At 46.9% G+C, this 14,454-nt stretch overlaps 1 protein-coding gene across 4 annotated transcripts in view; it reads right to left on the bottom strand.

The window, feature by feature from the left end:
* The window catches only part of ASH1L (ASH1 like histone lysine methyltransferase), a 126,458-nt gene that overhangs the window by 35,094 nt on the left and 76,910 nt on the right, over positions 1–14,454 (bottom strand). The window lies entirely within an intron of this gene.

Here is a 14,454-nt window from a genome sequence, read left to right as displayed (position 1 = left end):
CTCGCACACTGGTCTGTGCACAACCTGCAGCTCCACAATCACACAATCCACCAGGAAACATCTTAGTGACTCAAAGAACAGCAGTTGTAGCAGCCAGGAAATCACATCACTAACAGATCTCTACGCAAGACACAAGAAGAGGAGGACATCCGGGCAGAACGATGACTGATGATTGGAGGACATCGGGGCAGGACGATGAGTGGTGAGCCGTGTGCGGAGGACATCAGGGATACATAATGACTAGTGAGCGGAGGATATCGGGCACAGATGATGCGTGCACGGAGAATATTGGGAAAGAATTCGTGAGTGGCAAGATGGAGGTCCTAGGACCCGCATGGCGAGTGCGCAGAGGACCTCGGGCCCGCAAGGCGAGTGCTCAGAGGACATCGGGCCAGCATAATGCATGTATAGATCCTGTAATATGGATGTGATGGATTGGGTCCGTGTCACAATATAATTATCATATAATAAGCTTCCCCATCACCTCTGAAGCCTAATTTCAATGTGTAGTCTAAAAACTCCTGCCTGCATGCACGAATTAGGTCAGCCGTCACCATGGAAACTATGAAAAGCTGCATCAAGATAGCAGCTAAGGCAAACATTGCTTTACCAAAACTAAGAATACCATCACGTCTGCATGCAGCACCATCAGCAGAGATCAGCAGCGCCCCCTGATCAGTGACCTCTACCCCAACAGCCTCAACATACATCTAACAGCTGCCTATAGGCAGCCGCACACTACCACTGATGGAAAGCAAGATGTGAGACCACGAGCAGAGACTGCACTGACCAGTACAGACACTGTGGGACCATGAGCACATACCACACAACCGGTACAGACACTGTGTGACAATGAGCAGAGACTGCAATGACAGGTACAGACACCGAGAGACCGTGAGCAGATACCGCATCGACCGGTACAGACACTGTGTGGCAATGAGCAGATGCCACACGACCGATACAGACACTGTGTGACAATGAGCAGATGCCACAAGACCGATACAGACACTGTGTGACAATGAGCAGATGCCACACGACCGATACAGACACTGTGTGACAATGAGCAGATGCCACAAGACCGATACAGACACTGTGTGACAATGAGCAGATGCCACACGACCGATACAGACACTGTGTGACAATGAGCAGATGCCACACGACCGATACAGACACTGTGTGACAATGAGCAGGTGCCACACAACCGATACAGACACTGTGTGACAATGAGCAGTGTTATGAATGGGAAACAGAGGAGGAAAAAAAGACAACAAGCTAAGTCTCAGAAAACCAGAGAAGTTGGTAACTATGCAGATTGCAGATCCCTGATCTTACCCGCACAACTAGCAGCAGTCGTGGAGCGTTGCTACGTTGGTCCTAGACGCCTCGTCACAACCGGAAAACTACATAAGCCTAAAGCAGGAAAAGAGGAAAACTGCCCCAGAGCAGACCCCAAAGGAAAGACAGCCCCCCACATGTATTGACGGTGAAACAAGATGAAAATACAAACAAAGGCAGGAAAATAGGCTGAGCAAACGATGGGGCCCGGCTAACTAAAAAGGACAGGAAAGGAAAGACACTGTCTGCAATCTGCCAAAAAAAACCTACAAAAATATTTTCCAACACTTCTGATAGCAAAATTAAACCTGAAGTCACTAGACTTCTAAACCTATATCAGCACTCTGAAATATTCTGAGACAGAGCAAAAAAGAGGCCAATCTAATAAGGGACAAAAAGCAGATTGGCAAATACTGATACATAGGAGTGGAATTTCAGCATAGTCCCAGCAGGGGCAGGCTGATTACACAAAAAACTGAATTGACCAACAAGCGCAAGTGTGAACATTAGCAAAAAACAAACTTAACTTGAGAAGACTGGAAGAGAGCTGAAGTCCAGGACTTTAGAAGCAGACTGAATCACCAGCACCCGGATAGGGCGTCGGCTTTCTTATATCCAGTCTGATACTCCAGAGATCCAATCGTTATCTTCCTCATCAGATGGCAGATCACTACCACTTAAACCAACCGCACTACCTCCTGTCACCACCAGAGGGAGAACGGAAGGGGAACTCTCAACTGGTGGAGCAGAAAATGAGTTCATGACAGAGCAGACGCCACACGACCGATACAAATACTGTGTGACAATGAGCAGATGCCACACGTCCGATACAGACACTGTGTGACAATGAGCAGATGCCACACGTCCGATACAGACACTGTGTGACAATGAGCAGATGCCACACGACCGATACATACACTGTGTGACAATGAGCAGATGCCACACGACCGATACAGACACTGTGTGACAATGAGCAGATGCCACACGACCGATACAGACACTGTGTGACAATGAGCAGATGCCACACGTCCGATACAGACACTGTGTGACAATGAGCAGATGCCACACGTCCGATACAGACACTGTGTGACAATGAGCAGATGCCACACGTCCGATACAGACACTGTGTGACAATGAGCAGATGCCACACGTCCGATACAGACACTGTGTGACAATGAGCAGATGCCACACGTCCGATACAGACACTGTGTGACAATGAGCAGATGCCACACGTCCGATACAGACACTGTGTGACAATGAGCAGATGCCACACGACCGATACAGACACTGTGTGACAATGAGCAGATGCCACACGACCGATACAGACACTGTGTGACAATGAGCAGATGCCATACGACCGATACAGACACTGTGTGACAATGAGCAGATGCCACACGTCCGATACAGACACTGTGTGACAATGAGCAGATGCCACACGTCCGATACAGACACTGTGTGACAATGAGCAGATGCCACACGTCCGATACAGACACTGTGTGACAATGAGCAGATGCCACACGACAGATACAGACACTGTGTGACAATGAGCAGATGCCACACGACCGATAAAGACAGTGTGTGACAATGAGCAGATGCCACACGACCGATACAGACACTGTGTGACAATGAGCAGATGCCACACGACCGATACAGACACTGTGTGACAATGAGCAGATGCCAAACGACCGATACAGACACTGTGTGACAATGAGCAGATGCCACAAGACCGACACAGACACTGTGTGACAATGAGCAGGGACTGTCTGGCCAGTACAGACACTGTGTAAAGGCGAGCAGCGACTACACCAGCCGGGAAAGATACTGTGTGACCACGAGATACAGACACTGTGTGACTGCAAGCAGCAGTTTCAGCACCAGAAAGTACAGATACTGCGTGACCTTGAGCAGCGAAAGCACCAGCTCACACAGACACTGTGTGACTGCGAACAGCGACTGCACCAGCCGGTACAGACACTGCGTGACCGCGAGCACCTATTGCACCAGCAGTTACAGACACTGTGTGACCGCGAATAGCGACTGCACCAGCCGGTACAGACACTGCGTGACCGCAAGCACCTATTGCACCAGCCGTTACAGAAGCTGTGTGACAGGGAACAGCGATGGCACCAGCCGGTACAGACACTGCGTGACCGTGAGCGCTTATTGCACCAGCCGTTACAGACACTGTGTGAAGGAGAGGAGCGAGTACACCAGCCGGTATAGACACTGTGTGACCCAGAGCAGAGAGTACACCAGCGAGTACACACACTGTGTGACAGCGAGCAGCAACTACACCAGCCGTTACAGACACTGTGTGACAGCGAACAGCGATGGCACCAGCCAATACAGACACTGCGTGACCGCAAGCACCTATTGCACCAGCCGTTACAGACACTGTGTGACAGCGAACAGCGATGGCACCAGCCGGTACAGACACTGCGTGACCGCGAGCACCTATTGCACCAGCTGTTACAGACACTGTGTGACAGCGAACAGTGATGGCACCAGCCAGTACAGACACTGCGTGACCGCAAGCACCTATTGCACCAGCCGTTACAGACACTGTGTGACCGCGAGCACCTATTGCACCAGCCGTTACAGACACTGTGTGACAGCGAACAGCGATGGCACCAGCCAGTACAGACACTGCGTGACCGCAAGCACCTATTGCACCAGCCGTTACAGACACTGTGTGACCGCGAGCACCTATTGCACCAGCCGTAACAGACACTGTGTGACCGCGAGCACCTATTGCACCAGCCGTTACAGACACTGTGTGACAGCGAACAGCGATGGCACCAGCCAGTACAGACACTGCGTGACCGCAAGCACCTATTGCACCAGCCGTTACAGACACTGTGTGACAGCGAACAGCGACTGCACCAGCCGGTACAGATGTAGGGTCGGTGGGCCGAGCTGGGGGGTGGTCCCTCGATATACCGCGCAGAGACAAAACAGAGACAAGATGGAGGCAGGTTCTGGGTGCAACAGGTCCAAGTTTATTACACTCGCCGTCCGCCTGACGGCCTTAGCAGCACACCGCACTTCTCTTCACCTCACGGCCCTCCGTTTCTAGGGCCCGTTATACACACCGTACTTTTCACACTAGGGACGTACATGCACGTACCGTCCCTTCTTCACTTGTTTGACGCTCCTGACAGGTCCGTCACTGTGGCCGCCTTAGGCCCGTAAACCAACAGCAATTTTACTGGTCAGGCGTCGTGTCAAATACGGTGTCCCACACCTGATGTCTCGTCTCTTCTATGGTTCTTCCTGTCAGGACCACCCCCCCCTGACGTTCTCTCTCCTCAGTCCCCCTGGTTCGGTTCTCCTCAGAGTGCACAAACTGTCGTAGTCCTCCTGTCACCTGAGCTCCCCCTGGGGACTGGAACTTTCTGGAACCCTCCTTCAAATTTATACCTTTCCCGGTTCCCTGTAACTCCGCCCCGCATGACCAACGGTTTCCTAAGCCCTAAGCTGATGTCAAGTCCTTTGCCCACACTCCTCCCTGCCCTCTAATGGTCAACCCAAGGTACTGCACGTCCACTACACTTTCCTAGCTGATTCCCCACAGTAGTAACTGACACCTACCTACACTGTGCATCCCTTTCCTTCTTCACTCTTGACAAGTCCATCCGTCCGGTCATCTTCCCTACACAGACACTGCAAGACCGTGAGCGCTTATTGCACCAGCCATTACAGACACTGTGACCGTGAACCCTTATTGCACCAGCCGTTACAGACACTGTGTGAAGGAGAGGAGCGAGTACACCAGCCGGTATAGACACTGTGTGACCCAGAGCAGAGAGTACACCAGCCAGTACAGACACTGTGTGACAGCGAGCAGCAATTTCACCAGCTGATACAGACACTGTGTGACAGCGAGCAGCAACTACACCAGCTAGTGCAGACACTATGTGACAGTGAGCAATGACTACACCAGCTGGTACAGACATTATGTGACCGCAAGCGGTTATGGCACCAGCCGTTACAGACACTGTGTGACCACGAACAGCGACTGCACAAGCCGTTACAGACACTGCATGACCGTGAGCAGCTACTGTACCAGCCGTTACAGACACTGTGTGACAGCGAACAGCGATGGCACCAGCCGGTAGAGACACTGCGTGACCGCGAGCACCTATTGCACCAGCCGCTACAGACACTGTGTGACAGCGAACAGCGATGGCGCCAGCCGGTAGAGACACTGCGTGACCGCGAGCATCTATTGCACCAGCCGTTACAGACACTGCATGACCGTGAGCAGCTATTGCACCAGCCGTTACAGACACTGTGACCACAAGCAGCGACACCAGCTGGCCAACACACACACACACACAGTGAAACACATGACAATATTGACACCACTGCCACAGAACATGTGTATGAAGCACAGGACTGAGCACCAAACAGAGACGAAGCACGCAACGATGAGAACCAAATAGTAAGTGGAATAAGTGGACTACAACACTCAGGAAGAAGACAAAATGGCTGAGGCGAACCTAGCATCTACATATTGTGGTGTAGTGACCACTTTGTCCGCTGTGTGGGTGTCCCAGGAGAGAGGATGAGTGGTAGGCTACTGAATGACCGTTATGTATCTCAAGGTGGGTGGCCTTGGGATGGAAGCTTGAACATGTGTGTTGGTCAGCAGAGGTACTGCTGAGCTTCTGTTACACTGTGTCAGGGAGAGTGTTCCAGGTAGCTGGTGAGACGGGCTGAACCAGCTACCTACAAATCCACCCAGGGGTGTGTCTAGAACGCCATAGTAAAGAATGTAGGAATGCTTGTAGGACCTGTGATGAGGTCATAGCCATGTGACCCGGTGGGCGTGGCTACGGACCATATAAGGTGGCCAGGGTAGGTCACATGAGTGAATGCTTGGAATACTCACCGGGGGGGGCGATATGGTCCGATGGGTGTTGCGGTTCGGTGCCTCCCATCTTCATAGGATGCCGTCCTCTTCTTCCCTTCCTGTAGTGGCTCCGGCGCACTGCTCTGCCCTGTTGAGGGAAGAGCAGAGTCCTGCAGTGCGCAGGTGCCGGGAGAGGTCCGGTGTCTGCGCACTGCAGTATTCTGCTCTGCCCTCAACAGGGCAGAGCAGTGCGCCTGCGCCGGAGTTAAGACGGAAAGGTAAGGAGAGGACGGCATCGTATGAAGAAGGGAGGCGCTGGCCAGGACCGCCCCCACTCCCGTTCTTTCAGGTTACATCGGGGGCTTATCTACAGCATTACAGATTGCTGTAGACAAGCCCCTGGTGTTAATGCCGGCAGCTCATATTAAAAAAAAAAAAAAGGGTGACAGATTCTCTTTAAACAACTAACATAATAAGTACCACTTTATGCTCTCTACTCTATTTCAGCTATCTTTTAGACTGTTTTCAGTTGAATTGACCCCGTCTGTGATTTGACTGTTTCTACTTTCTATCATGAAACTAATATTGCTTGCCTGCATTTTTCCTTGGGGGGTTATAGGTTATATTGCCTATTATGGGAACTCCCAGGGTCAGCCATCGTTGAGCGGGGGCGCCATATCCGCTGTCAAGTAGGGTGCCAACCTCTGCTGCTAGGCAGGTTTGTTCAGATAGTAACAGCATAGAGGGGTATTTTCACTTATGCGCATCACTTTATGTTGCATATCAATTTATCTGATTCCTTCCAAATGATGCTTTTGGGGTTCTCTAAACAATATTTCTCTGTTTGACACTGACCTATCCACATCTCTGAACGTCAGCTGACCACTGGTCTGATAAAGTTTTCCCCTACATCCTCACTAATGCATGAGTGGATGATCAACTCCACTTTTCTGTAGGGTCTCGTATCAACAAAAATTAGGGTGCCAACCTCCGCTGGTAGGTAGTGGTCAAGGTTAGGGTTCTATACACAGGGTGAACTCAGTGTGCACTATTTATGTATGGTGTGTGTTGGTTTTCAATAATTATTGTATTAAAAGTATCCAAAACACAAAGAACTCTATTATCTATAGACAAGCCATCAGATACAATCGTATATGTTCCAACTCCATGGATAGAGACAAACACCCTGGTCGCCTCAGAAAGACCTTTTTGAATCAGGGCTGCCATCCAAGAACAATTGAAAACCAAATTCCAAGAGCCACCAGAATGTCAAGGAATCACCTGCTACATTACAAAGCTAAAGAAGAAAATAACCGGGTGCCTCTAGTAGTCACCTACAACCCAAATCTGGAAGTGCTAAGGGGAGCTGCACGGAAATTACAACCTTTACTACAAAAAGATCCCCGATTACAATCCATTTTTCCAGACCCCCCACTACTGTGCTTTAGGCAGCCCTCAAATCTAAGAAGCATCATTGTTAGAAGCTCCCTGTCCTCTCCAACAGCTGGAGGAACCTTTCCTTGCAACCAGAAAAATGTAAAACCTGTCCATCTATAATGACCACGGACAAGATAAAGATCCCCAACTCACATCAGGACTACAAGATCCCAGGTACTTTCACCTGCATTACATCTAATGTGGTGTACTTAATTATTTGTACTAAATGTCCAACTGGGGGTCTGTATGTGGGGGAGACAGGGCAAAAGCTTAGAACAAGGATGAATGCTCATCGTCACACAATAAGAGAAAAAAGAATAGATCTACCTGTGGCAAAACATTTTTGTATGATGGACCACAACACCAGGGATATGAAATTACTGGTATTGAAAGGTAACGTCACATCTCAGAGAGAGAGAAGAGTCTGTGAGTATAAATTTATGACGACCTTTGACACACTCAATGCTGGAATGAATGTGTCGCATGGATTTATGCCTTTTTACATCAATTAAGGAATTTGCTCCTAAGACCGTGTGGGGGCATCACGACACATTAGGCGACCCCAATCAGAGGACTATAAAACATCCGGACTCCTTATTTATGTACTGGTCCAATATTTATGTTTCTCCCTCTCCCATAATCATAATTCTGCTTCACGTCACTTGTCTCATCTATTGCATTTTTTTCTGTGCTGTATTGTGTAAAAATATGTGATTCTTCAGATGTTGTATTAGTCTATGCCTGATGAAGAGACCTGAGTAGTCTTGAAAGCTTGCAATGTGTTACCATCTTTTCAGTTAGTCATTAAAAGGTATCAACCAGTGAGGACTCTCAATTCTGAATATTTTTCTATCTACTGGCTAACACGGTACAAAGATATACATCTTTCCTGTATTAAAAGTTATATTTTATATATAATTTGTTTCTTTGGGGCTTTCCATGTAAGCTTAACAGTGACCAAACATTACACAAGATGCTAGAAACGAGCAGTGACCACACATTATACAGAAAGCTAGAAGTCTAGAAGTGAACCGTGACCATAGATTACACAGGGTGCTAGAAGCGAGAGGTGACATTACAGAGGGTGCTAGAAGCGAGCAGTGACCATACATTACACGGTGCAAAAAGCGAGCAGTGACCATACATTACACAGGGTGCTAGAAGCAAGCAGTGACCTTACATTAGAGAGGGTGCTAGAAGCGAGCAGTGACATTACATTAGAGAGGGTGCTAGAAGCGAGCAGTGACATTACAGAGGGTGCTAGAAGCGAGCAGTGACATTACAGAGGGTGCTAGAAGCGAGCAGTGACATTACAGAGGGTGCTAGAAGCGAGCAGTGACCATACATTACACAGGGTGCAAAAAGCGAGCAGTGACCATACATTACACAGGGTGCAAAAAGCGAGCAGTGACCATACATTACACAGGGGGCAAGAAGCGAGCAATGACCATACATTACATAGGGTGCAAGAAGCGTGTAGTGACTATACATTACACAGAAACCTAGAAGTGAGCAATGACCATACATTACATAAGGTGCTAGAAGCGAACAGTGACCATACTTCACATAATGTGCTAGAAGCGAGCAGTGACCTTACATTACACAGAAAGCTAGAAGTGAGCAGCAGCCATACATTGCACCAAGAGCTAGAAGAGACCAGTGACCATACATTACACAGGGTGCTAGAAGCAAGCAGTGACCATACAATACACAGGGTGCTGGAAGCGAGCAGTGACCATATATTTCACACATAGCTAAAAGTAAGCAGTCGCCATTCATTACACAGAAAGCTACAAGCGAGCAGTGACATTACACTATAATGAGAGCTACATGTGAGCAGTGACCTTACATTATACGGAGTGCTAGAAACGAGCAACAACTCAATGTTATACTGAGAGGTAGAAGAAAATGCTGACCGTGCAATAACCCTATGTTCTACTGAGAGGTAGAAGCAAATAGTGACCATGCAATAACCCTACATTATACTGAGAGGTAGAAGCAAATAGTGACCATGCAATAACCCTACATTATACTGAGAGGTAGAAGCAAATAGTAACCATACATTACACAAAGAGCTAGAAGTGATTAATAACCCTTCATGATAGTACTGACATCTAGAATGTAAGTCCGTAAGGACAGGGTCCTCTCCCCTCTGTACCAGTCTGTCAATGTAAATTTGTTTACTGTTATCGATATCTATAACTTTGTATGTAACCCCCCTTCTCATGTACACATGGAATTAATGGCGCTATATAAATAAATAATAATCTCTATAATCAGAGCTAGAAGCGAACTAGTACATTATACTAAGAGCAGCTAGAAGCAGTCACCATACATTACACAGAAAGGTTAGACTCGAGCAAATAACTGAGAATTACACTGAGCATTGGAAGCGAGCAGTTACTGCATACTAAACTGAGGCTATGTGAACACGTTGCAGATTCTGCTGCGTTTCCGCAGCATTTTTGGCCCTGCGGAAACGCAGCAGTTCCGCAGAGAGTGTACAGTACCATGTTAGCCTATGGCAATTCAAATCCGCTGTGCTCTCGCTGCGTTTTTTTCCACGCGGTTTACAAACCGCAGCATGTCAATTGTTTGTGCGGATTCCGCAGCGGTTTCACACCTTTAACATAGTAGAGGTGTGAAACTGCAGGGCAAAACCGCAGACTAATCCGCAGGAAAACCGCAAGTCACTTTACCTGCGGTTTTACCTGCGGATCCACGCGGAAAAACCCGCAGGTGAATCCGTAGCGTGTGCACATAGCCTGAGAGCTAGAAGAGAGCAGTAAAAGTAAACTATAATGAGAGCTAGAAGCCAGCAGTGACCTTGCATTATTACACAGAGGTAGAAGCAAGTAGTGACCATACATTACAGAGAAAGTTAGACGCGGGTAGTGACCATACATTAAAAGTGAAAGCTACAAGCGAGCAGTGACACTACACTATAATGACAGCTACACGTGAGCCGTGACCTTACATTATACTGAGAGATAGAAGCAAACAGTAATCATACATTACACAGAGAGCTAGAATCGAGTCGTGACCTTTCATTATAGACAGCAATGACATATCTCGATACTGAGAGCTTGAAGCGAACAGGTAAAAGCAGCAACCACACATTACAAAAGAAAGCTAAAAGCGAGCAGTGACCTTACATTACACTGAGTGTTGGAAGCGAGCAGTGATCTTACATTACTCATAAAGCTAGAAGCGAGCAATGACCAAACATTACACAAAGCAAAAAGCGAGCAGTGACCATACATTTCACGGAAATCTAGAAGCGAGCAGTGACCCTTTCATTACACAGAGCTAAAAGCAAGCAGTGACCTTTCATTACATTAAGCGTTGGAAGAGAGCAGTTACCTTACATTTAAAGGAAAGCTAAAAACAAGCAGTGACCTTACATTATAGACAGCAATGACCTAACTCTAAAAGGAGATCTAGAAGCAGTGACCATACACTATATTGAGAGCTAGAAGAGAGCAGTGACCGTAAATTATAATGGGAGCTAGAAGCAAACAGTGATCATACACTATACTGAGACCTAGATGCGACCATTGACCCTACATTACACTGAGCGCTGGAAGCAAGAGGTGACTATACATTGCACAGAAAGCTAGAAGTGAGCAGTGACCATACATAGCCTAGATTTAGAGGCGACCAGTGATGATACAATGCATAGAGAGCTATAAATGAGCACTGGCCATACATTAAACAGAGCGCTATATGCAAGAAGTAACCACATTACAGACAGCTAGAAGCAAGCAGTGATCATAAATTAAAATGAGAGCTAGAAGCTAGCATTGACCTTACATTACACAGAGAGATAGAAGCAAACAATGACCATACATTACAGAGAGCTGAAAGCAAGCGGTGACCATACATTAGACAAAAACCTAGGAGCGAGCATTGACCACACACTGCACAGAAAGCTAGAAGCGAGCACGAGCAGTAACGACATTACAGAGAGCTAGAAGCAATCAGTGACCATACATTACACAGAAAGCCAAAAGCAAGAAGAAGTGACCTTTCATTATAGAAAGCAATGACCTAACTCTAAGCGGAGATCTAGAAGAAGTAAACATTCATTATACTGAGAGCCAGAAGCGAGTGGTAGCCATACATTACACAGAAAGCTAGGAGCAAGCAAAGACCTTACATTATGATACAAGCTAGAATTGACCTTACAATACATAGAGTTAGAAGCAAGCAATAACCTTATGTTACAATGAGACCATACCATGACCGTACATAACCGAGAAAGCTGAAAGTCAGCAATGACCATACAATATAATGAGAGCTACCAGCGAGCAGTGACCGTACATTACACAGAAAGCTAGGAGCAAGCAATGACCGTACATTATACTAAGAGCTAGAAGCGAGCAGTTACCGTACATTATACTGAGAGCTAGAAGCGAGCAGTTACCGTACATTATACTGAAAGCTAGAAGCGAGCAGTTACCGTACATTATACTGAGAGCTACAAGCCAGCAGTTACCGTACATTACACTGAGAGCTAGAAGAGAGCAGTTACCGTACATTATACTGAGAGCTAGAAGCGAGCAGTTACCGTACATTATACTGAGAGCTAGAAGCGAGCAGTTACCGTACATTATACTGAGAGCTAGAAGCGAGCAGTTACCGTACATTATACTGAGAGCTAGAAGCGAGCAGTTACCGTACATTATACTGAGAGCTAGAAGCGAGCAGTTACCGTACATTATACTGAGAGCTAGAAGCGAGCAGTTACCGTACATTATACTGAGAGCTAGAAGCCAGCAGTTACCGTACATTATACTGAGCGCTAGGAGCGAGCAGTTACCGTACATTATACTGAGAGCTAGAAGCGAGCAGTTACCGTACATTATACTGAGAGCTAGAAGCGAGCAGTTACCGTACATTATACTGAGAGCTAGAAGCGAGCAGTTACCGTACATTATACTGAGAGCTAGAAGCGAGCAGTTACCGTACATTATACTGAGAGCTAGAAGCGAGCAGTTACCGTACATTATACTGAGAGCGAGAAGTTACCGTACATTATACTGAGAGCTAGAAGCCAGCAGTTACCGTACATTATACTGAGAGCGAGAAGTTACCGTACATTATACTGAGAGCTAGAAGCGAGCAGCTACCGTACATTATACTGAGAGCTAGAAGCGAGCAGTTACCGTACATTATACTGAGAGCTAGAAGCGAGCAGTTACCGTACATTATACTGAGAGCTAGAAGCCAGCAGTTACCGTACATTATACTGAGAGCTAGAAGCGAGCAGTTCCCGTACATTATACTGAGAGCTAGAAGCGAGCATTGACCTTACATTACACAGAGAGATAGAAGCAAACAATGACCATACATTACAGAGAGCTGAAAGCAAGCGGTGACCATACATTAGACAAAAACCTAGGAGCGAGCATTGACCACACACTGCACAGAAAGCTAGAAGCGAGCACGAGCAGTAACGACATTACAGAGAGCTAGAAGCAATCAGTGACCATACATTACACAGAAAGCCAAAAGCAAGAAGAAGTGACCTTTCATTATAGAAAGCAATGACCTAACTCTAAGCGGAGATCTAGAAGAAGTAAACATTCATTATACTGAGAGCCAGAAGCGAGTGGTAGCCATACATTACACAGAAAGCTAGGAGCAAGCAAAGACCTTACATTATGATACAAGCTAGAATTGACCTTACAATACATAGAGTTAGAAGCAAGCAATAACCTTATGTTACAATGAGACCATACCATGACCGTACATAACCGAGAAAGCTGAAAGTCAGCAATGACCATACAATATAATGAGAGCTACCAGCGAGCAGTGACCGTACATTACACAGAAAGCTAGGAGCAAGCAATGACCGTACATTATACTAAGAGCTAGAAGCGAGCAGTTACCGTACATTATACTGAGAGCTAGAAGCGAGCAGTTACCGTACATTATACTGAAAGCTAGAAGCGAGCAGTTACCGTACATTATACTGAGAGCTACAAGCGAGCAGTTACCGTACATTATACTGAGAGCTAGAAGCCAGCAGTTACCGTACATTACACTGAGAGCTAGAAGAGAGCAGTTACCGTACATTACACTGAGAGCTAGAAGCCAGCAGTTACCGTACATTACACTGAGCGCTAGGAGCGAGCAGTTACCGTACATTATACTGAGAGCTAGAAGCGAGCAGTTACCGTACATTATACTGAGAGCTAGAAGCGAGCAGTTACCGTACATTATACTGAGAGCTAGAAGCGAGCAGTTACCGTACATTATACTGAGAGCTAGAAGCGAGCAGTTACCGTACATTATACTGAGAGCTAGAAGCGAGCAGTTACCGTACATTATACTGAGAGCTAGAAGCCAGCAGTTACCGTACATTATACTGAGCGCTAGGAGCGAGCAGTTACCGTACATTATACTGAGAGCTAGAAGCGAGCAGTTACCGTACATTATACTGAGAGCTAGAAGCGAGCAGTTACCGTACGTTATACTGAGAGCTAGAAGCGAGCAGTTACCGTACATTATACTGAGAGCTAGAAGCGAGCAGTTACCGTACATTATACTGAGAGCTAGAAGCGAGCAGTTACCGTACATTATACTGAGAGCTAGAAGCCAGCAGTTACCGTACATTATACTGAGAGCTAGAAGCCAGCAGTTACCGTACATTATACTGAGAGCTAGAAGCCAGCAGTTACCGTACATTATACTGAGAGCTAGAAGCCAGCAGTTACCGTACATTATACTGAGAGCTAGAAGCGAGCAGTTACCATACATTATACTGAGCGTTAGAAGCGAGCAGTTACAATATATTACACATTAGGGTAGGAGCAAGCAGT

This window comes from Dendrobates tinctorius, unplaced genomic scaffold, assembly GCF_039654945.1.
Source record: "Dendrobates tinctorius isolate UK_male_01 unplaced genomic scaffold, ASM3965494v1 ptg000189l, whole genome shotgun sequence".
Taxonomy (NCBI): Eukaryota; Metazoa; Chordata; class Amphibia; order Anura; family Dendrobatidae; genus Dendrobates; species Dendrobates tinctorius.
Note: the sequence above shows the minus strand (reverse complement) of the source record. Positions and strands in the feature narration are given on the sequence as shown.